The following is a 22,888-nucleotide window of genomic DNA, read 5'->3' on the forward strand; positions in this document are numbered from 1 at the left end:
CATTTTCGGCCAAGATGTCGGAACTCCCAGGGGTTGAGCAAAATATACATCGTCTGAAGACAATTTGGTCCGAAGTAAACTCAAATTTGAAAGGGGCTCAGATTAGACAGGCTTCGGCGGCTAATAGACGACGATCCCAGGGGCCGCACCTGGGAGTTGGTGACAAGGTTTGGCTCTCTACAAGAAACATCAAACTTAAGGTACCGTCTGCCAAACTGGGTCCCAGGTTCATCGGCCCATATGAAATATTAGGGGTAATTAACCCGGTAGCGTTTCGGTTAAAGCTCCTGCAGTCGTTTAGAATTCCTAATGTTTTCCATAAGTCCCTCCTCAAGGTGTACCGCTCCCCAATTCGTTCCGTCCAGTCCCCTCCTCCTCCAGTTTTGGTCAAGGGCGCCTTGGAGTACGAAGTCCAGGGCATCTTTGATTCCCGTCTAGTGAGAAACTCTGTGCAATATTTAGTGCATTGGAAGGGCTACGGCCCAGAGGAGAGGTCCTGGGTCCCCGCTAGTGACATTCGTGCAAAGCGGTTGATTAGAAGGTTTCACCTCCTCCACCCTGACCAACCGGGTTTTGAGGGTCCGGAGGCCTCCTCTTAGAGGGGGGGTACTGTCACGTCACCGTCAGACTCAGGGCCTGCTGTCCCGGCCTCGACCACTAGGAGGCGCCGGATTGTCCCATCACCGTCTGACTCGTGGCCTTGCGGTTCTGGCCTCGGTCTCTGGGAGGCGCTGTGCTTCAACCCCGAGTGATGGCGGTGATGGTTATGAGGCTCCCGCGCAGGCGTCCGCTGGACGCAGGCTTCGCTCCTTGGTCAGTCATGAAGGGGCTGGTGCATCACCATCCAGCCTGGTCTTGGGGGCGGTCCGGATGACATCATCAGCCCAGGAGCCTGTGAGGGATGACCTGATCCCTCAAATACCTTGGGACTGCTCTTGCAGGCCACCGGATATATTCTTGGTTCCCCTGCGTGTTACGGTGTAAATTACTGTTTGACTGACTCTGACTTTTGGCCTGGATTCTGACTCTGCTTCTGCCTAACGATTCTGTACCTCTGCGACTCTCCTGGTTTATGACTCTGACTTCGGCCTGGATTCTGACTCTGCTTCTGCCTAACGATTCTGTACCTCTGCGACTCTCCTGGTTTATGACTCTGGCTTCGGCCTGGAATCTGACTTTGCTACTGTCTACTGTTTTTATACCATTTCTGCCTGACTGGTTTAGTCTCGGATATCATTGCCTCTGTGTCCTGTATTGGAACACCTTTCTGGCGACCGTCCTGCTCTGGTCATTGCTTGTATTCAGACAGCACCTCCTGGGCTCTGCTATAAATTCAGATCCCTGTATAGGGTTAAAGGGTATCAGTGTTTCTCGGGGTGTTGTCTGGCTGCAGCCCAGACTGCAGGCAGACGTCACACTATGGCTGTCACTGACAGATCCTATGAGCGCTGCCCGGTGGTCGCCGCTCATAGCAAGGGAGCAACTCTGCTACATAAAGGTGATCTGATCATCGCCTGTATGTAGCAGAGCCGATTGGGTTATGGCAGCTACTAGCCCCATGGAGACTATTGAAGAATGCATGTGAATACATGGGGGGGGTCAGCGGGTGTCTCGATCCGCTAGCCAAAACCGCTTGGACCAGGGATCTTCCTGATGAACTCTCATTCTCCTTTTAACGTGGGCAAAACTCTACTCAGACAACACAGGGTGAAGGTAACACAGTGTGGCAATGCTTTATTAAACCACAAAACAGCCAGATAACATATAGAACAGTCCCAGCAAAATACCCAAGATGGTGCACATTACAGAGCTTTACCCTTCCGTTGATTCACTGGGATAATAGCAGCTGTTACTTCAGATCTTCCAGAATCGGTTTCCCCACTTTTGGCACGCACACAGAGAGGAGGTAACGACAAGTGCAGGAAGATGACACTCCATTCAGTCCATACAAGGTAAAAGGCCAGTTGATCCGAGGAGCACAACCTGGCTTCAAATTCCAGGGTCGACTACTCCACCTGTAGCACACGCATAGAGGAGGTAACAGCATGTGTAGGAAGATGATAGTCTATTGAGTACATACAAGATACAAAGCCAGTTAATCTGAGGATCACAACCTGGCTTCTCCAAACGTATCCATGGTTCAGCGATGTTCAGTGGAGCAGATCTGTATTCTTCCAACCAAGGCTGAAAACCCATAGATGGTTTCCTATAGAATGATAGATCAGTGTTCCTCGTGATGCAGCCATGATGTAAAATTGCTGCTGTATGGTCTCTGATCCTTTGCATGTATGGATGTCTTGGCAGAATCTCTATGGCTGTTTCTCTCTCTCAGTCTCTTTATACAGAGGCATGTAACCTATTTTTAGACTTAACAAGTGTCCCTCTTTCAGTAATTATACAAAGGGTAAGAATGGAGACGAGATCAAGTAGCATTACTTGATTATTTAAACTATTTGCATAGTTTTTCCCTCTCTGCTTTAGAAGTCAACAAACTGGCTCAATAACACAATGCATAATCAGCATATCAGCAAACATCACAAGTGATCAAGGATAAATGCACAATCAAAGTCAATATTGCAGGCTTACACAAACAAAAGTCTGTTTTCTTGACCAACCAGAAATCAACAATTAAATTTGAAAGGCAACATACAAATAACAGTCTATTATTATTTGTTTGCTATAAATAGTCATCTGGTTAATTAAGATACAGTTCTGTATGTCTTCACAATGCCAAAAGTAAAAAAAAAAAGTTTTAAAAAATATTTAAAAAGTTCAAATTACCTCCCCCATTTAAAATAAAACAAAAAAAAATCAAAACCTACACATTTGGTATCGCCGCATTCCGAATCGCCCGATCTATCAATATAGAAAAAGAATGAACCCGATAGCTAAACGGCGTAATGAGAAACAAGTCAAAACGCCAGAATTACATTTATTTGGTGGCACCAACATTGCAATAAAATACAATAACGGGCGATCTAAAGATCGTATCTGCACCAAAATGGTATTCATTAAAAACACCAGCTCGGCGCACAAAAAATAAGCCCTCACCCAACCAGAGATAATGAAAAATGGAGACACGACGGGTATCGGAAAATGATGCAATTCTTTTATACTTTACCTGATAAAGATGAGTTATTTTTACTGATAAATGTTTGTTTTGGGTAGTTTATTTTCTGTTGGTATTTGGTTTTTCCTATAAAACTCCCATATAATGTTCCATCATTGAATGCACGCTGTGCGCATCACGTTTTTGTACAATTTGTCAATAATATATATAGGTTCTCCCCGTCTGAGTTATTTTGATGGTCAATAAAATACGATTTTCCTGTAATTCATTTCTCACTCTAGATATGATAATGACTTCTCTCTGTGTGGGATTTTTGCTGTTTAAAAAGGTTGTCCACAAGTTGGACAATCCCTTCTTATTACTCATGTTTGGTCCTGTTAAAATGAAAACACTTATACAAACCTCCCATTCTGGCGCCGTTTCAGCAGTGTCTGCACTTGCATCCTTGAGTCTCTTTTGATTTTTTTATGTTATGTGAGCCCTGTGCCAAATCAGCGCTGATGTCACTGTCCTCATCTTCAGAAAAATCGAGCATGATGAGGCAGTCAGAGCAGCCGCGGCCCTGGCATCCTGTTGATGTTCAATACCGTCCAAAGGTGGGAACAGTGAAGCTGCCGCTAATTTGGCGCAGGGCTCATGTGATGTAACAACCTCACATAAGCCCATGGACAGTGAGTATCGACACCACTGAAGTGGAGCCAGTACACCAGCGGAGCATGAGTGTTTTTACTTTAACGCGGCCAGACATGAAGCATGAGTTCACGGAGAAATGTTTTTTTAATACACACATATATATATATATATATATATATATATATATATCCCTTGATTAGAAGATTCACTGATAAAAGGATAAAACTAAACTTTATTAATTTCAAATGTAAAACTATACCCATAATTCACCTCCTGAACGTAAGTCAGAAGGTGACTAATAGAAAAAAACATATAGGCCGGAGTCACACTACAGCGAGATACGGCCGAGTCTCGCAGGTTAAAACCAAGTTCTGGCACCGGCACTCTGGAGCAGAGCGTGCAGCTCCATGTATTGCTGCACGCAATACTAATAGACTAATAGAAAAAGAAAAAAACATATAGGCCGGAGTCACACTACAGCGAGATACGGCCGAGTCTCGCAGGTTAAAACCAAGTTCTGGCACCGGCACTCTGGAGCAGAGCGTGCAGCTCCATGTATTGCTGTGCAGCTGCACGCTCGGCTCTGGAGTGCCGGCGCCAGAGCTTGGTTTTAACCTGCGAGACTCGGCCGTATCTCGCTGTGTGTGATCCCGGCCATACCCCACGTCTCATTATATAGGGTGAGGTGACGTATACACACTCACTCTCCAAGCCTCTCATTTCTATGGGTTTCATCGTCCTCACCAATGGTCACTCATCAAGATCATATTGAATAATATTGACCTATATAAAACGAGACTAGACGAAGAAAACCCTAAAATCATGTATCATATTATCCGAAACAGAAAACTAGTCACATATTGGCAGACCGCAGACTTCAAACTATATACTTTGTAAGTTTATAAGATACTCCAGTGTCAGGAATAGATAGTATGTGAAAATACAGTATATACCGCTCACCTTCTGACTAACCTTCAGGGGGGTGAATTATGGGTATAGTTTTACATTTGTAATTAATAAAGTTTAGGTTTATCCTTTTGTCAGCAAACATGAGGAATGATGAGAGACAACCCATTTAAGAAGATCCAGTTTTCGTTAAAACTATTCCAACATTATGAACATAAAAAGGCTTCTCCCCCTATGTGACATCTCTGGTGCTTAACACATGCTGATTTTCTGTTAAAATATTTCCCACATTCTGAACATGAAAATGGCTTCTCCCCTGTGTGTGCTCTCTGGTGGCTATCAAGAAGCGCTTTCTGGTTAAAACATTTCCCACATTCTGAACATGAAAAAGGCTTCTCCCCTGTGTGCGTTCTCTGGTGGCTATCAAGATTCACTTTCTGGTTAAAACATTTCCCACAATCTGAACATGAAAAAGGCTTCTCCCCTGTGTGAGTTCTCTGGTGGCTATCAAGATTCACTTTCTGGTTAAAACATTTCCCACAATCTGAACATGAAAAAGGCTTCTCCCCTGTGTGAGTTCTCTGGTGCTGAACCAAAGCTGATTTACTGTTAAAACATTTCCCACATTCTGAACATGAAAAAGGCTTCTCCCGTGTGTGGGTTCTCTGGTGTTTGACAAGAGCTGATTTCCAGTTAAAACATTTCCCACATACTAAACAGGAAAAAGGCTTCTCCCCTGTGTGAGTTCTCTGGTGGTTAACACAATCTGATTTATTGTTAAAACATTTCCCACATTCTGAACAGGAAAAAGGCTTCTCCCCTGTGTGAGCTCTCTGGTGGCTATCAAGGTGCACTTTCTGGTTAAAACATTTCCCACATTCTGAACATGAAAAATGCTTCTCCCCTGTGTGAGTTCTCTGGTGGCTATCAAGATGCACTTTCTGGTTAAAACATTTCCCACATTCTGAACATGAAAAAGGCTTCTCCCCTGTGTGAGTTCTCTGGTGTATAACAAAAGCTGATTTACTGTTAAAACATTTCCCACATTCTGAACATGAAAATCTATTCAACCCTGTGTGAGCTCTCTGGTGCGTAAACAAATATGATTTAGTTTTAAAACATTTCTCACATTCTGAACATGAAAAAGGCTTCTCCCCTGTGTGAGTTCTCTGGTGGCTATCAAGATACAATTTCTGGTTAAAACATTTCCCACATTCTGAACAGGAAAAAGGCTTCTCCCGTGTGTGGGTTCTCTGGTGGTTTACAAAAGCTGATTTCCAGTTAAAACATTTCCCACATTCTAAACAGGAAAAAGGCTTCTCCCCTGTGTGAGTTCGCTGGTGGTTAACACAATCTGATTTATTGTTAAAACATTTCCCACATTCTGAACAGGAAAAAGGCTTCTCTCCTGTGTGGGCTCTCTGGTGTCTATAAAGAACAGATTTCCAGTTAAAACATTTCCCACATTCTGAACAGGAAAAAGGCTTCTCCCCTGTGTGAGTTCGCTGGTGGTTAACACAATCTGATTTATTGTTAAAACATTTCCCACATTCTGAACAGGAAAAAGGCTTCTCCCCGGTGTGACCGTTCTGATGTCTAACAAGATGTGCTTTCTGGGTAAAACATTTTCCACATTCTGAACATGACAATGACTTCTTTGCTTTAGGAGCAGTTTGTTTTTTAATGCCTCTTTTGTGTCTTTGATTTTCCTTAGTAGTCGGTAATGAATCAGGAGACAGGACCTGTTTCATAGGATCAGATGACAGATCTTTGCTGTGAATGGATGATGGCATATCTGGAGTAATAGCAATCACTTCAGTTGTATCTTGTAGGATCTCAAGATCATCAGATTTAAAAATTGAAGATGTCAGCTGTCCCTCTGATCTCCTGGTACAGTCATCTACTAAGATAAAAACAATTATTTTTTAATAAAATATCCTTGAGTCTTATATTTTTGAACATTTCTTCTTAAACTGTCCATAAAAATGGCAAGCTATGTAAAGTACTTTAACCCCTTTCCGACCAATGACAGGATAGTGCGTCAGCGGTCGTCGTTTTGTGCTTTGAGGTGGGCTCCAGCAGTGAGCCCACCTCAAAGCCGTGACATATCAGCTGTTATAAACAGCTGACATGTGTCCGCAAGAAGCGCGGGTGGAATTGCGATCCGCTCGCGCCTATTAGCTAGTTAAATCCCGCTGTCAAACGCTGACAGCGGGCATTTAACCAGCGCTTCCGGCGCCCGGATGGAAATGAACGCATAGCCGACCTCCATGACGTGATCAGGGGTCAGCGACGCATTGCCGTGACAACCAGAGCTGTTGGAGCATGACAAAAGTAAAAAAAAAAAAAAGTGTTTAAAAATTAAAAAAATATAAAAAAACCCATAAAAGTATAAATCACCCCCCTTTCACTCCAATCAAAATAAAAAATAAAAAAAAAATCAAACCTACACATATTTGGTATCACCGCGCTCAGAATCGCCTGATCTATCAATAAAAAAAGGATTAACCCGATTGCTAAATGTCGTAATGAGAAAAAAAATCAAAACGCCTAGAATTATGTTTTTTTGTCACTGTGACATTGCATTAAAAATGCAATAATGGGTGATCAAAAGAACATATCTGCACAAATGTGGTATCATTAAAAATGTCAGCCTGGCACACAAAAAATAAGCCCTCACCAGACCCTAGATCACGAAAAATGGAGACGCTATGGGTCTCTGAAAATTGCGCTTTTTTTTAGCAAAATAAAAGAGAACCTAGACATTTTTGGTGTCTATGAACTAGTAATGACCCGGAGAATCATAATGTCAGGTCAGTTTTAGCATTTAGTGAACCTACCAAAAAAGCCTATCAAAAAACAAGTGTGGGATTGTGCTTTTTTTGCAATTTCACCGCACTTGGAATTTTTTCCTGTTTTCAAGTACATGACATGGTAAAACCAATGGTGTCGTTCAAAAGTACAACTTGTCCTGCAAAAAATAAGCCCTCATATGGCTATATTGATGGAAAAATAAAAAAGCTATGGCTCTGGAAAAAGGGGAGCAAAAAACGTAAACGAAAACTCGAAAAAAGCTCCGGTCATTAAGGGGTTGATTATTTACGTAGACAATGACAGTTCACAGCCTAATAGAAAACCTTGTTTGATGAACCAGTAGTGCGTGGTGTACAGCTGTTTGTTCATTCTGCCTCCCAAATATAGAATAGAAAGAAACCAATCAATGTTATGTAGGCAAAAATAATACCAATTCTCCTCTCACAAAAAACAAGTCCCCACTCAGGTCCATCATCTGTCAATGGAAAAACAGAGGTTCCCAGACAATTAGTGGCTCAAAGGCTGCTGAAGAGCAACAAGGTTTCTATAAACCAATCCAGCAAAATCCGCTCTCTGAGCCTTGCAGTGTGCTCAAACAACATTTAGGATCCCTGTATTTAGCAATATTATAGTAAGAAGAATCCACTTAGTTTATGGTGTGTGTCTCCTGGAGCACAATCTGGGCACTATGTGTTGGGAAATAAAATGGCAAATGTGTAATTTTCACTCTCCAACATCCACTGCGTGTTAATTTCCAGAAAGTGGCTGTGGAGTCAAAATATTCACTCCTCCTACACACGTGGTCAAAATTGTTGGTACCCCTCGTTTAATGACAGAAAATCCCACAATGGTCACAGAAATAACTTGAATCTGACAAAACTAATAATAACGGGGCATGTCTGGATGAGGAGCTGAGCGGACGCAGGAATTGCTAGCTTCATCCCCCAGCAGGCCATCGCGGCTTAAAGCAGCAAGTAGCAGTGGGGAAAATCCAAAATATCACTCACCGTGGCCTCAGGCAAGGTCTGGGCACCGATGGAGGGGGTCACCAGGAGCTAGGGAGCAGCGACGGGCAGAATACCAGTCTTTGGCAGCACTCGCCAAGCGGCCGGCAGCGGTGTGGAGCCCCTCTGGGGGGGTCTGGACTCCTGACATCAGGTCAGACCTCGCCGGAGAGGACCCTCAGCACAGCGGAGCAGGCACAGGAGGACTACCCCCCCGAGGAAGCAGAAAAGCAAAACGTGTGTCAGGGCCTCAGCATGACTTACAGGCACCAAAATATGGGTAAGAGGGTGTGTTTTTACCTTGCATTTTTTTGACTGTCCTTTACAATGTGGTCAGTTATTGACCTATAGGACTCCTAGCAGGACAGTTATCATCTGGTGTTGCTGAGTATTTCACTATTATTAAGCATTTTTTCTATTGTTTTATGCCAGATGTATACTCTTTGTCCTGCATAGAATATCCTCTTTGTCATCTTTTTGCCCACTTGTGGGTAACCGGGTCATTAGTTATATGTGTTACACATCAGCACACCATTGCCCAATTTACTTACCTTTTCTAGCCTGTATTGTCGCACCATGGTTGCATCATTGTCCACTGGTTTTTCTTACGGTTCTCTTTCACTATATGTGTGGTGTAATTTACTTGTACATATATGAGCCCGGATTTTTGCAATATTTAAATAAAGTCTTTGTTACATTTTGGCATAAATAGGGCTTTGGTCTTCTCTGTTGATTTATTTCACACATAAGCATTTGATGTATATTCTAGGGATATAAGCTCCCATATATTCTCTATTGCTTCTCATATTTCATGGAGAGTATCTCGCTTTTTATACAAATATGTTTTTTACATCTATCTTTGGTTCTTGGTATGTTCTCACAGGAGGGACCTGGCAGATCCTCACCCAGGGGCCTGGAGAAGCAAGGCACCAAACAGCAAAGGCATAGCTCCACCCCCATCACTGAGGCCACACTAAAGACCCTGCTAGGAGATCTAAAGCAGGCTATACATAGTGATATCACCTCAGCCTTCACTGCACCACAGAAAGACATTGGGCACATAGGGGACACAACAGCCCACATTGAGGAGAAGCTGGAGGAATTCACCACACCCCACAACCACTTAGTGGATTTTCACAATGAGGCAGATGAGGAAATTGCAGCCCTAAAACTGAAGCTGGCGGACTTGGAGGACCGCTCCAGGCGCAACAATCTGTGCATCAAGGGGATACAAGAAAGCGTTGCTGTAGACGCATTGAAGGAGTTCCTAACGGATTTCTTTACCTCATTAATCCCCGAGTCAGAACAGTGAGACTTCATAATAGACAGAGCGCATAGGATCCCCAAACCCAAAAGTTCTGCCTCTGCACCCAGGGATGTAATTGACCGGCTTGATTTTTATCATTTCAAAGAAGCCATCAGTAAAGCAGCAGCGGGCGGACTGGAGCTCCCGGAGAGATTGAAGAGCATCCTGGTGTTCACCGGCCTTTCTGCCATCACCCTGAACAGAAGGAGGGAATTCTCCACAGCCACCAAGATCCTACTGGACAACAGGATCGCGTATAAGTGGGATTACCATGTGAAGCTGATCGCCACCAAGAATGAAGCCACACAGGTCCTGACTTCCCCCCGAGAGGCCATGACACTGCTGCAAACATGGTCGCTGGCGAAGGTGGATGAGGATATCAGCTCCCCGCTAAAGAAGAAGCCGTCCACCCTGATCAGGGAGTGGACATGAACAAGAAAGCAGAAGATTAGACTTTTTTTCTTCACCATGGTCTGCAGAGGCACGAGAGGAGAATTTTTTGTTTCCCTCAAAAACCCCACCAATATATATTTGATAGCAGCGCATATCCAGGAGGTTCACTTAGAACCAAACTTTTTTTTAAACGGTTACAGTTTTACATAAAATTAAAATTAGTTTTTTGCTATTCCCCTTTTTTTTTCCTACTTGTCTAGTGGTGACATATAGATTTTATCTGTAATCTGTATATGGTTCTTCATATTTCCAGCATTAATGTAAAAGGACTGCATAGTCCGTTTAAAAGATCCCTTTTATGGAAAGAGGCCCAATCCCTTATAGCAGATGTATTGTGTGTTGAGGAAACCCTCCTGAATAGCACTGGCGCCCACAGATTGCAGAATAGGAATTTCCCAAACGTATTCCACTCCCATGCAATAGATAAAAAAGATAAAAAAGAGGAGTAGTAATTGCGATAAAGAACACCGTCACCTTCCAGCTAATCACCATGTAATGGACGATGAGGGCAGATACATCATCCTAGTCTGCACCATAAACAACAAAACCTACTCAACTGTCTCTATTTACTCCCCTAACTCCAAGCAAATTCTATTTCTTAAGGACACCCTGGTGGTAGTAGCAAAGGTTAAAAGAGGCATCCTGTTAATTTGCGGGGACTTTAACATCACCCCTTGTCCCAACATTGATAAATCGATACCCCCTCAAAAGAAAGAAAACACCCGATCACTCTCTTAGACCCTCCTAGCGGAAGAATTATGTGATATCTGGTGGGTTCTGCACGCCTCCGAGCGGGATTACACCTTCTATTCACACTCACACAGAGGTGACTCCAGAATCGATCTAATGGTCACAGATAAATGGTTATTGCAGGACATCCAAAAAGCCACGATAGGGAACATCACGTGGTCGGACCACACCCCGTCTCCTGCCAAATTATAGAGGGATACAACTACTCGATATATTCCCCAAGGAGGGTAAATAACTACCTAATTACATCCCATATAATTAGGCCCCAACTACAGAATGTACTGACGGAATTCTTTGCAATTAACCCCTTCCCACCGAAGCCTGTTTTCACATTAATGACGGGGCCAATTTTTACAATTCTGACCACTATCACTTTATGAGGTCATAACTCTGAAACGCTTCAACGCTTCCCACTGAGTCTGAGACTGTTTTCTTGTGACATATTTATTGTACTTTAGGATAGTGATAACATTTCTTCGATATAACTTGCGTTTATTTGTGAAAAAAAACAGAAATAATGTCTGTAAAGCATGGTGGAATTCATGGCGCCACATAAATGAATAAAATAAATAAAAAAATTTGGGGAAAAATTTGACAATTTCACAATTTTCCAACGTTGAATTTTCATGCCCTTAAATCACAGAGATATGTCACGCAAAATACTTAATAAGTAACATTTCCCACATGTTTACTTTACATCAGCACAATTTTGGAACCAAATTTTTTTTTTTTGTTAGGAAGTTATAAAGGTTAAAAGATGACCAGCGATTTCTCATTTTTACAACATAATTTGTAAAACCATTTTTTTAGGGACGACCTCACACTTGAAGTGACTTTGAGGGACCTATATGACAGAAAATGCCCAAAAATGACACCATTCTAAAAACTGCACCCCTAAAAGGTACTCAAAACCACATTCAAGAAGTATATTAACCCTTCAGGTGCTTCACAGGAATTTTTGTAATGTTTAAAAAAAATGAACATTTAACTTTTTTACAAAAAAATAACTTCAGATTCAATTTGTTTTATTTTACTAAGGGTAACAGGAGAAATTTACCACAAAATCTGTTGCACAGTTTTTCATGAGTATGCTGATACCCCACATATGCAGGTAGACCACTGTTTGAGCGCATGTCAGAGCTTGGAAGGGAAGGAGTGCCATTTGACTTTTCAATGCTAAATTGGCATCAGACGCCATGTCGCATTTGGAGAGCTCCTGCTGTGCCTAAACAGTGGAAACCGCCCAATTCTAACTCCATCCCTAACCCCAACACACCCCTAACCCTAATCCCAACCCTATCCCAACCCTAACTTTAGCCCTAACCCCAACCCTAATGGGAAAATGGAAATAAATATATTTTTTTATTTTATTATTTTTCCCTAAGAGGGTGATAACGGGGGGTTTGATTTACTATTTATAGCGGGTTTTTATGTTTGGTAGCTGTCACACGCTAAAAGATGCTTTTTATTGCAAAAAAATAGTTTTTGCATCACCACATTTTGAGAGCTATAATTTTTTCATATTTTGGCCCACTGAGTCTTGTGAGGTCTTGTTTTTTGCGGGATGAGTTGACGTTTTCAGCGGTGGCATTTTTATTTACATCTGTCTTTTTAATCGCGTGTTATTCCACTTTTTGTTCAGCACTATGATGATAAAGCATTGTTTCTTGCCTCGTTTTTTATTAATTTTTTACGGTGTTCACTGAAGGGGTTAACTAGTGGGACAGTTTTATAGAGTGGGTCGTTATGGACGTGGTGATACCAAAAATGTGTTTACATAAACAAATGGATTTAATGGAAAAATATTTTTTTTTCTTTATTTGGGGATTTTTAAAAAGAAAATGTATGTTTACACTGTAAGGTAGCGCTGTCATTCACATTGGGGACACTCGCTTGGCAGCCAAATAACCAGATCCGGCACAGGTTTTCCATAAAACAATCACAGTCCATGCGGTTTATTCAGGCACCATAAACCACAGCCGCAACATAAATTCATATCCATAGCATAATGTTCATGACAGAGCTTCACTCTGTCCTCCCTGTGGTCACACAGGTTACGCAACGTCCAGTACTCAGGCTCTTCAGCCTCACAGTTATCTCACCCCGTCAGGGTTATCTCATGGTTGCTTCATACTCCACACTTCAGACGTCCATTCCCTCCAGGGAATTGTCAGACACACGTCGCCATTACTCACAGCCACTCCATGTGCTGTTAGGAAGGTAGACACATCTCCCAGCGGGACCTTCCAAAACGGACGAAACGGTTCCAAGCATTCTCTCATGTGACCTACCCTGGCCACCTTATATGGTCCATAGCCATGCCCACCGGATCACAAGGCTATGACCTCATCACAGGTCCTTCACTCATTCACACTCATTTTACTATGGCGTTCTAGACACCGCCCCAGGTGGGTTTGTAGGGAGCTGGTCCCGCTCATCTCACCAACTACCTGGAAAACTCTCCCTGACACAGCGTAACGAAAGCTCAGCAGTACCTCTGCTGATCAACACACATCTTCAAGCTTCCATCCCAAGGCCACCTACCTTGGGATACCTAACGGTCATTCAGCACCCTACTCCTATCAGGACACTGGAAATGCTTATACACCTGTCCTGGGACACCCACACAGCGCCCCCTAGCGGACACAGTGGTCACTACACCACAACACATAATTTTAGCCAAGAAAATTAAAGCCAAAATGACCAAAGATTATCCCACATACAGGACGACCAAAAAAATCGTAGTTACTTACCGATAACGGTATTTCTCTGATCCCATGACGGCACTACGGAGAGAGGGATCCGCCCTCAGGGACAGGAAACCTACAGATGAAAAAGGCGGTACCTCTCTCCCACATCAGTTGGTTTACAGAGCATTACACAGAACTTTCAGCTGCAACTCAAATGGTTATAAAAATCCAAAATTAATCAAATTACTCAACTTACGCTTAATAGAGGCACCGTGTGGCTAAGTACTAAAGCTAACTAACTCACTCACTCTTATGTGCACACCTGTGTGCGTGAAAGGGAGGGGATGTACGGGTGCCGTCATGGGATCAGAGAAATACCGTTATCGGTAAGTAACTACGATTTTCTCTTTCCCCCATGACGGCACCACGGAGAGAATTACAAAGATTGTACATCTAGGGAGGGACCACCGCTTCCAGAACCCTTTTCCCAAAGGTGAGATCTGAAGAGGAGGTCAAGTCTAGACGGTAATGTTTGAAAAATGTAGAGGGGGAAGACCAAGTGGCAGCTCTACATATCTGTTCTATTGAGGCGCCGGCTTTCTCCGCCCAAGATGATGCCAGTGCCATGGTTGAATGGGCCCTTACGTCCTCCGGGATGGCCGCCCCACAGGAGGAGTAGGATAGGGTGATGGCCTCTCTTATCCATCTCGCCAGTGTGGCCTTTGATGCTTTTTGACCCTTTCGAGGACCCTGAAAACAGACAAACAGAGCCCTATCCTTCCTAAGCTCCCTTGTGGTTGTTAAATACTGGACCAGGCATCTTTTTACGTCTAAAGTGTGCCATATCTCCTCTGTTTTGCTTTTGGGATTGGGACAGAAGGAGGGTAGGGAGATTTCCTGGGTCCTATGAAACTGTGAGGATACCTTGGGGAGATATGCTGGGTCGGTTCTAAGAACTACCCTATCATCCAGCACCTGCGTGAAGGGCGAGTAGGCAGATAAAGCTTGTATATCACTAATGCGGCGGGCGGAAGTTAAGGCTACAAGGAGGCAGGTCTTAAGGGATAATATTTTTAAGGGAGCCTCTGCCAGGGGTTCGAAGGGAGATCTGGTAAGTGCGTTCAATACTAGGTTTAGATCCCAAGGGGGGGTGGTACGTAGGGGGATCGGCCTAGATCTACTTGCGGCCCTCATGAACCTCCTAACCCACCGATTCCCGGCTAAGTCATGTTTATACAAAGCCCCTAACGCTGCCACCTGTACTTTCAAGGTGTTTGTAGCTAATCCTTTTTCCAACCCCTTCTGTAGGAATTCCAGAATTTTCCCTATTGGGATCTCCCCCGTTGGGTCAGAATCTGATATTGATATGAATTTTTTCCATACTTTTCCATATGCCCTAGTGGTTACTGGTTTTCTACTTTGCAGTAACATGGTTACCAAGTTTGACGAGAAGCCCCTATTGCTTAGGAGTTCCCTCTCAAAAGCCAAGCTGTCATGTGTAGGTTTTTTATGTGTGGGTGATACACTGGTCCCTGGGATAGCAGGTCTGGAGATTCTGGCAGAACCCAGGGGTCTGTTACTGACTTTCTCCTCAGCCAGGGGAACCATATTCTCCGGGGCCAGAAGGGTGCTATTACTACTACCATCGCTTTGTCCCCCCGTATTTTCCTCAGTACTAAGGGGATGAGAGATATTGGAGGGAAAGCGTAAGCCAGATGATAATCCCAGGGAATCGTGAAGGCATCTAGAGCTACTGGGCCACCCCGGGGATCTATTGAGCAGAAGGCTTCCAGTTCTGACTGTTTGCAAATAAGTCTATCTCTGGTCGGCCCCAGAGGTTCACAATCTGGTTGAAGACTGACTGGCTTAGTTCCCACTCCCCCTGCTGTAGGTGTGTTCTGCTCAAGAAGTCTGCTGTTCGGTTTTCCGACCCTTTTATGTGGAGGGCTGTCAGGGATTCCAGATTGTGTTCCGCTAGGTGAAAGATGGACCTTGTTACTTCCATCAGTGCTCGAGACCTGGTGCCCCCCTGGTGGTTTAGATATGCTACCACTACACGGTTGTCTGAGAAGACCCTTGTGTGTTGGGAGCGAAGTGAGTCTAGAAAATGAACGAGAGCTAGTTTCACTGCTAGCAGCTCCTTCATGTTTGAGGAAACTGACTCTCTTTTTTGAGCCCAGGGCCCTTGCGCTACCTGGCTGTCTAGATGTGCACCCCACCCCCAGGGGCTTGCATCTGTGGTTAAGATTTTTGTCGTTGGTAACGCCCAAGGGACCCCCTTGGTTAGATTGGCTGGATCTGTCCACCACGCCAAGGAGTGTATTGTGTTTGGTGAGATGTTTAACCGCCTGTCTAAATTCCCGTGTAGGGAAACGTCTGCGTCTAATATTTCCCACTGTAAGACTCGCGTGTGGCTTTGTGCCCACTATACAGCTGGGATGCAGGCTGTCATTGACCCCAATAGAGACATTGCCTTTCTCAGGGTAGTTACTGGGGAAGCTATCACTTGTGACACCATCTGTGTCATCTTTTGAATCTTCGCCTGTGGAAGATAACATTTTTGTTCGGTTGAGTCCAGTATTATTCCCAAGTATTCCTGCACCTGACTTGGTATGAGTCTGGATTTGGGCAAATTTAGCATCCATCCTAGATTCACTAGAGATCCCATGACCATGTCCAGCTGTTGTTTGCAGTGGTGAAAGGTGACGCCTATTACCAAGAGATCGTCCAGGTATGGGACTATCAGGACGTTTCGCTCTCTTACGTGGGCCATCACTTCCGACATTATCTTGGTAAATACTCTTGGGGCAATAGCTAACCCGAAGGGGAGAGCTCTGAACTGATAATGTTTTATCTCCCCCTGGATTGTCACCGCCACCCTGAGGTATTTCCTGTAGTCCCTGTGAATAGGTACATGGTAGTATGTGTCTCTCACGTCTAATACAGCCATGAAGCATGATGGGGGAAGCAATTTTACACAAGATCTTATTGTTTCCATCTTGAAACGCTGAATTTCCAGGAACTTGTTCAGTCTCTTTAAATTTATTATGGCCCTGTATGTTCCGTCTGGCTTTCTGCAGAGAAAGAGAGGGGAGTAGAAGCCTTTGCCCCTGTCCTGGTAGGGGACTTCTTGTAGTACCCACTTTTCCCTTAGGTTCGCGACCTCTTGTTGCAGAGCCAGCTGCTCGTGTGATGTCCTTTGAGGCGTTATCACGAAGAAATGGTTGGGGAGGGTATTGAATTTTAGTCTCAGTCCTTCTTTTATTATGTTCAGAATCCACGGGCTCGCGGATATTTTTTCCCAGGCCTGGAAGAAGTAGGACAATCTTCCCCCGACCCGGGGAGCACCTTCATTGTGGCTTTTTGCTATCGGAGGGCTTGTTGAACATAAAGCCTTTGTTCTTATTTCTTTTATCTTCCCAACCTTCTCTGTTCCCTTTTGGGGGTCTTCGCCGCATAAATCTCCTGTTCCGAAAAGGCCGTTTGTATGCCCGATTAGGGAAACCGGGAAAGGATTTTTTCTTGTCCCCCGCCTTTTCCAAGATGTCATCTAACGTTGGGCCAAATAAGAACTCTCCCTCACATGGGATTGCACACAATTTGGTTTTAGTCTGCAGATCCCCCGGCCAGCATTTTAGCCATAAGGCACATCTTGCGGCATTTGAGAAGGAGGCTGCTCTGGCCGCCAACCTACTTGAGTCTACTGACGCATCTGCCAGAAAAGCTGCTGCTCCCTTCATTACGGAAACTGACCTTTGTATTGTTTCCCTTGGGACTTTTTCTTTTATTTGGGAATCTAGGTGGTCTAACCAAATCATTAAGGCCCGTGCCGTGCATGTGGCTGCTATGGCTGGCTTTAGTCCCCCTCCTGCCGCTTCCCAAGCATTTTTCAAAAAGTTTTCTGCCTTTTTATCCATTGGGTCCTTCAGGGTACCCATATCTTCAAAAGGCAGTGCAAATTTTCTAGAAGCCTTTGCAACCGCCACATCCAGTTTAGGTGCTTTACTCCATAGGGAGCAGGCCGGATCATCAAAAGGATATTTCCTCTTGGGTGTTAGGAGGGCTTTCTTGTCTGGTTTTTTCCATTCTCGTTTGATTAGAGAGTGGATTTTTTCATTCACCGGGAAAACTCTCCGTTTTTTTTGTTCCAGTCCACTGAACATTAACTCTTCCGCCGTTTTTTTAGGGCGTTCATCTACCAGCCCCATAGTTGTTCTTACGGCTTTTACCAGTGCGTCCGTCTCCTCAATAGGGAAGCAGCTGCGTCCCCCTTCTGAGGATGATGATGAAGACTGGGAGGATGATGAGTAAGTCGAGTTAGATGATTCACTCCCGGATTCACTAACACTGGACTCTGGAGATCTATGCCTGGATCTACGTTTTTTCTTAGAGGTTCTAACGCCCTTCAGGGCGTCCTCTACCTGGGTCCTTATCAATGTTTTGAGGTCTGAAGCAAACCTCGGAGATTCCTCCTGTATAGTCTGCTCTATGCATGCTGCACAGAGCTTTTTCTGCCATGTAGGGGGCAGCTCCTCCGTGCATATAGCACATACCATGTGCTTGGATTTTGTTGTGCATTTGCGCCCCTGAGAAGAAAAAATTAATAATCGCACATTAACAAGCGGCTTTCACAGAGATCACTCACCCCCTTGTGAAACGAGAGGTACTGTCTCGGGCATAGGGATTATTTCCACCGCTGAATCCATTTCTGGCTGTGCCACCATGGTGGAGCTTTGGCTGCGCCGCGATCCTGTATGACCGCTGCTGCGAGGAGTCGCGCTGGCGTTGTTCTCGTGGCTGCCGCCCTTGCTTCGGGGATCGCTGCCGCATCTCTTTCTGAGGCTTTCCACTCATAGTGACTGCCTCTTTTCTTTTAGTGGGGCTTTAATATATATCCTTTTTTTTTTTTTGAATTTGGCGCCTCCTCCCCGCTGTCCGAGCCCTCGCCGGAAGTGACGCCCGCGCATGCGCACTGCGGGATCTCCCAGCAGTGCATTGCGGCTCATTAGACAAGCTGCTGCGCGCGCGCGTCTCTGGTACCGGCGTGCAGCCGCCCGCGGTGACCGCCGTCACCCCCATCGCTGCACCCTGCGGCCATGTACCTTGCGGCTCCCGGTGGCCGCCGCCACCCCCATTTTTATTTTTTTTTTCTTCTGGGATCAGCAGGCTTCGTCCACAGATCTTCGCTGCCTCTCCCCCACTCACCCTCAAGGCCCGCCGACCTCGGTGGTGGTGCTACGGGGGGAGCCTACGCGAGGCCTCGACCCAGCCGAGGCAGGGAGCCCCGCTGCCTATCACCGGACTGGCTCGGTTCCCCGGCATCCCACGTCGACTGTCAGGTACGTGCTGTAGGTTCCCCGTCAGGGACAGGAAACCAACTGATGTGGGAGAGAAGTACCGCCTTTTTCATGTGTAGGTTTCCTGTCCCTGAGGGCGGATCCCTCTCTCCGTGGTGCCGTCATGGGGGAAAGAGAAAATATAATATATAACCCCAAGGAAATCCTCAATACCTTCTCACATTACTATTCATCCTCTATAATCTACAGGAAAATATCGCAATACCACAACCCACCCCCCAACTAATAAATCAGTTCTTGGAGAACATAAAACATCCTAAGATACCAGAGGACACTTTACATATATGAAACCAACCACAACAAGAGAGCACAAAATGACAAATTTGAAAAAATACTCTGCAGTAAAAAACATATAAAAGTAATCAGCAAGTGCTGTATAACAATTACAGGGTATTTAGTCGACACATTTTTTGCAAAAAATACATACCAAGCTGCTTCACCACTTCACGGTAACCCTTCACGAAGCAGTCCCTATCTAATGTATTCAAAACCTGAACATGTGAACAGTGTCTAAATGAACAGGATACAGACAGGCGCTTCCCAGTATATGGGCTTGTTGGAGAAAGACAGCTCATTTATGTGCATGTCACAAAGGAGGAGGGTGGGGTCTCCCAAACCGCGTCGAGCACGGAAAAAATGGATTAAAAACATATATGTGACATGCACAAGTGTGAACAAGTCAGTAAGACAATGCCCACACCACCCAATGGCTGAACCACAACAAGAGAGCACAAAATGACAAATTTGAAAAAATACTCTGCAGTAAAAAACATATAAAAGTAATCAGCAAGTGCTGTATAACAATTACAGGGTATTTATATATGAAACCAACCAATATCCCAAGCAGAAATACAGAAAACAATGAGAGGAATGAAAAATAACAAGTCCCCCGGCCCTGACGGACTAACGAGCGAATATTTTAAAACATTTCAAGACATACTAATCCCTCACATGACGACAATTTTCCAAAATTTTATGCAGAATGAAAAAATTCCAAAAGAGATGATTCAGGCAACAATTATACTCATCACCAAACCAGGAAAAATCAGGACCGAACCGTCAATTTTAGGCCAATATCATTAAAACGGATATTAAAATATATTCCAAAATCCTAGCTAATAGTCAGCGTCAGTCCTCATTTCTGGAATGATGTCAGTTACATTTCATATCACTAATGCAACGAGGCAGGGATGCCCACTCTCTCCTCTAATATTTGTGCTAACAATCGAACCCTTAGCTGAAGAAATTAGATCACACCCTGGAATAACCGGTATTAAAATTGGTAATGTAGAGCACAAAATTGGGCTATTCACGGATGACACTATCTTATCCCTTACCAGTCTCGAAGAGTCGCTCAATAGAGTAATGGAAGAGATAGACTCTTTTACCCAAGTATCATACTATAAATTAAATATCTCCAAATGCCAAATTCTAACTCTAAGGCTGGAGTCACACTAACCTGCGCAAAATACGGTCAGTATTTTACATGCGTAATACGGATGACAGACCCCTAAATAGTGCTCCGTAGGTCATCCGTAATCAAGGTGTGGTCGCGTATTTTGCGCATGTAAGCATCCGTATGCAATCCGTATGGCATCCGTATGGAGAGATTTTCTCGCAGGCTTGCAAAATGGACATATAATGGAGCCCTATGACAGTTTTAATAAAGAAATGAAAGAATAGATATAGACACATAGAATGCATATATATATATATATACTGTATATATTTATATATATATATACACTCACTGGCCACTTTATTAGGTACACCATGCTAGTAACGGGTTGGACCCCCTTTTGCCTTCAGAACTGCCTCAATTCTTCGTGGCAGAAATTCAACAAGGTGCTGGAAGCATTCCTCAGAGATTTTGGACCATATTGACATGATGGCATCACACAGTTGGCGCAGATTTGTCGGCTGCACATCCCTGATGCGAATCTCCCGTTCCACCACATCCCAAAGATGCTCTATTGGATTGAGATCTGGTGACTGAGGAGGCCATTTGAGTACAGTGAACTCATTGTCATGTTCAAGAAACCAATCTGAGATGATTCGAGCTTTATGACATGGCGCATTATCCTGCTGAAAGTAGCCATCAGATGTTGGGTACATTGTGGTCATAAAGGGATGGACATGGTCAGCAACAATACTCAGGTAGGCTGTGGCGTTGCAACGATGCTCAATTGGTACCAAGGGGCCCAAAGAGTGCCAAGAAAAAATTCCCCACACCATGACACCACCACCACCAGCCTGAACCGTTGATACAAGGCAGGATGGATCCATGCTTTCATGTTGTTTACGCCAAATTCTGACCCTACCATCCGAATGTCGCAGCAGAAATCGAGACTCATCAGACCAGGCAACGTTTTTCCAATCTTCTACTGTCCAATTTCGATGAGCTTGTGCAAATTGTAGCCTCAGTTTCCTGTTCTTAGCTGAGAGGAGTGGTACCCAGTGTGGTCTTCTGCTGCTGTAGCCCATCTGCCTCAAAGTTCGACGCACTGTGCGTTCAGAGATGCTCTTCTGCCTACCTTGGTTGTAACGGGTGGCAATTTGAGTCACTGTTGCCTTTCTATCAGCTCGAACCAGTATGCCCATTCTCCTCTGACCTCTGGCATCAACAAGGCATTTCCGGCCACAGAACTGCCGCTCACTGGATTTTTTTTCTTTTTCGGACCATTCTCTGTAAACCCTAGAGATGGTTGTGCGTGAAAATCCCAGTAGATCAGCAGTTTCTGAAATACTCAGACCAGCCCTTCTGGCACCAACAATCATGCCACATTCAAAGGCACTCAAATCACCTTTCTTCCCCATACTGATGCTCGGTTTGAACTGCAGGAGATTGTCTTGACCATGTCTACATGCCTAAATGCACTGAGTTGCCGCCATGTGATTGGCTGATTAGAAATTAAGTCTTAACACACAGTTGGACAGGTGTACCTAATAAAGTGGCCAGTGAGTGTATATATATATATATATATATATATATATATATGTATTCTATGTGTCTATATCTATTCTTTCGTTTCTTTATTAAAACTGTCAGTGTGAGTTTACTGTATAGAGCACTGAATTGCCGGCTTTGCTAAAAGACACCGGGTGCGTATTTGTCGCAAGTCACATGTGTGGTCCGTGTGCAATCCGTATTTTTTGCGCACCCATAGACTTGCATTGGCGTACTACGGGCGTAGTACGCTGACAATCGCAGCATGCTGCGAGTGGCACGGAGCGTAGGATACTGAGGAGAAATATACGGCTGGTGCGAGGGACCCCATAGAGAATCATTGGTCCGTGTCTAATGCGTGCTTTTTGCGCCTCTCACTCTCCCGTATTCCTCGCCAGTGTGACTCCGGCCTAACACCCTCCGCACCACACCCTGTAAATCTTAAAGCCAAGTACCCTTTTAAGTGGGATAACAAAAATATAACATATCTTTGAATCCTCTTAGCCCCCTCAGTAGATATAATTTAATGAGAGTATTCTGAAGCTCTAAGACAGAAGATCAATGGCAGTATGCTGCGCATGAGACAGCACGACATGTCCTGGTTAGGAAGAATAGCGTACATAAAAATGCTCTTAATCCCCCAGGTATTGTACGTATTCCGCAACCTCCCTGTCATGGTCCAGTCTGGAGTTTTTTTTCTGCTGTCTTCACTCTGGACTGGTCATGCGGGGGTTAATCTTCTCAGCCTCGTTCTGGAGCTTAGTGGGCTATTTCAGTCTCTCACAGTCTGCTGACCAGTGTTAGTGATAGCGCAAGCTTCCAGTTTAGAGTCTCTGACCCTTGTACCTTGGTGATCCTCCTGCCTTTGACTAGTATCCACGTGTATGACCCGGACTGATCTCTAACCCCGTCTCTTGGTATTCGTCTCTGCTGCTACGTTCCCTCTCTGGCATTTGAC

At 44.4% G+C, this 22,888-nt stretch overlaps 1 pseudogene; it reads right to left on the minus strand.

Annotated features, from left to right (window-relative positions):
- The window catches only part of LOC141059267 (uncharacterized), a 176,964-nt pseudogene that overhangs the window by 84,356 nt on the left and 69,720 nt on the right, over positions 1 to 22,888 (minus strand).

The sequence above is a fragment of the Dendrobates tinctorius genome, unplaced genomic scaffold (assembly GCF_039654945.1).
Source record: "Dendrobates tinctorius isolate UK_male_01 unplaced genomic scaffold, ASM3965494v1 ptg000226l, whole genome shotgun sequence".
Taxonomy (NCBI): Eukaryota; Metazoa; Chordata; class Amphibia; order Anura; family Dendrobatidae; genus Dendrobates; species Dendrobates tinctorius.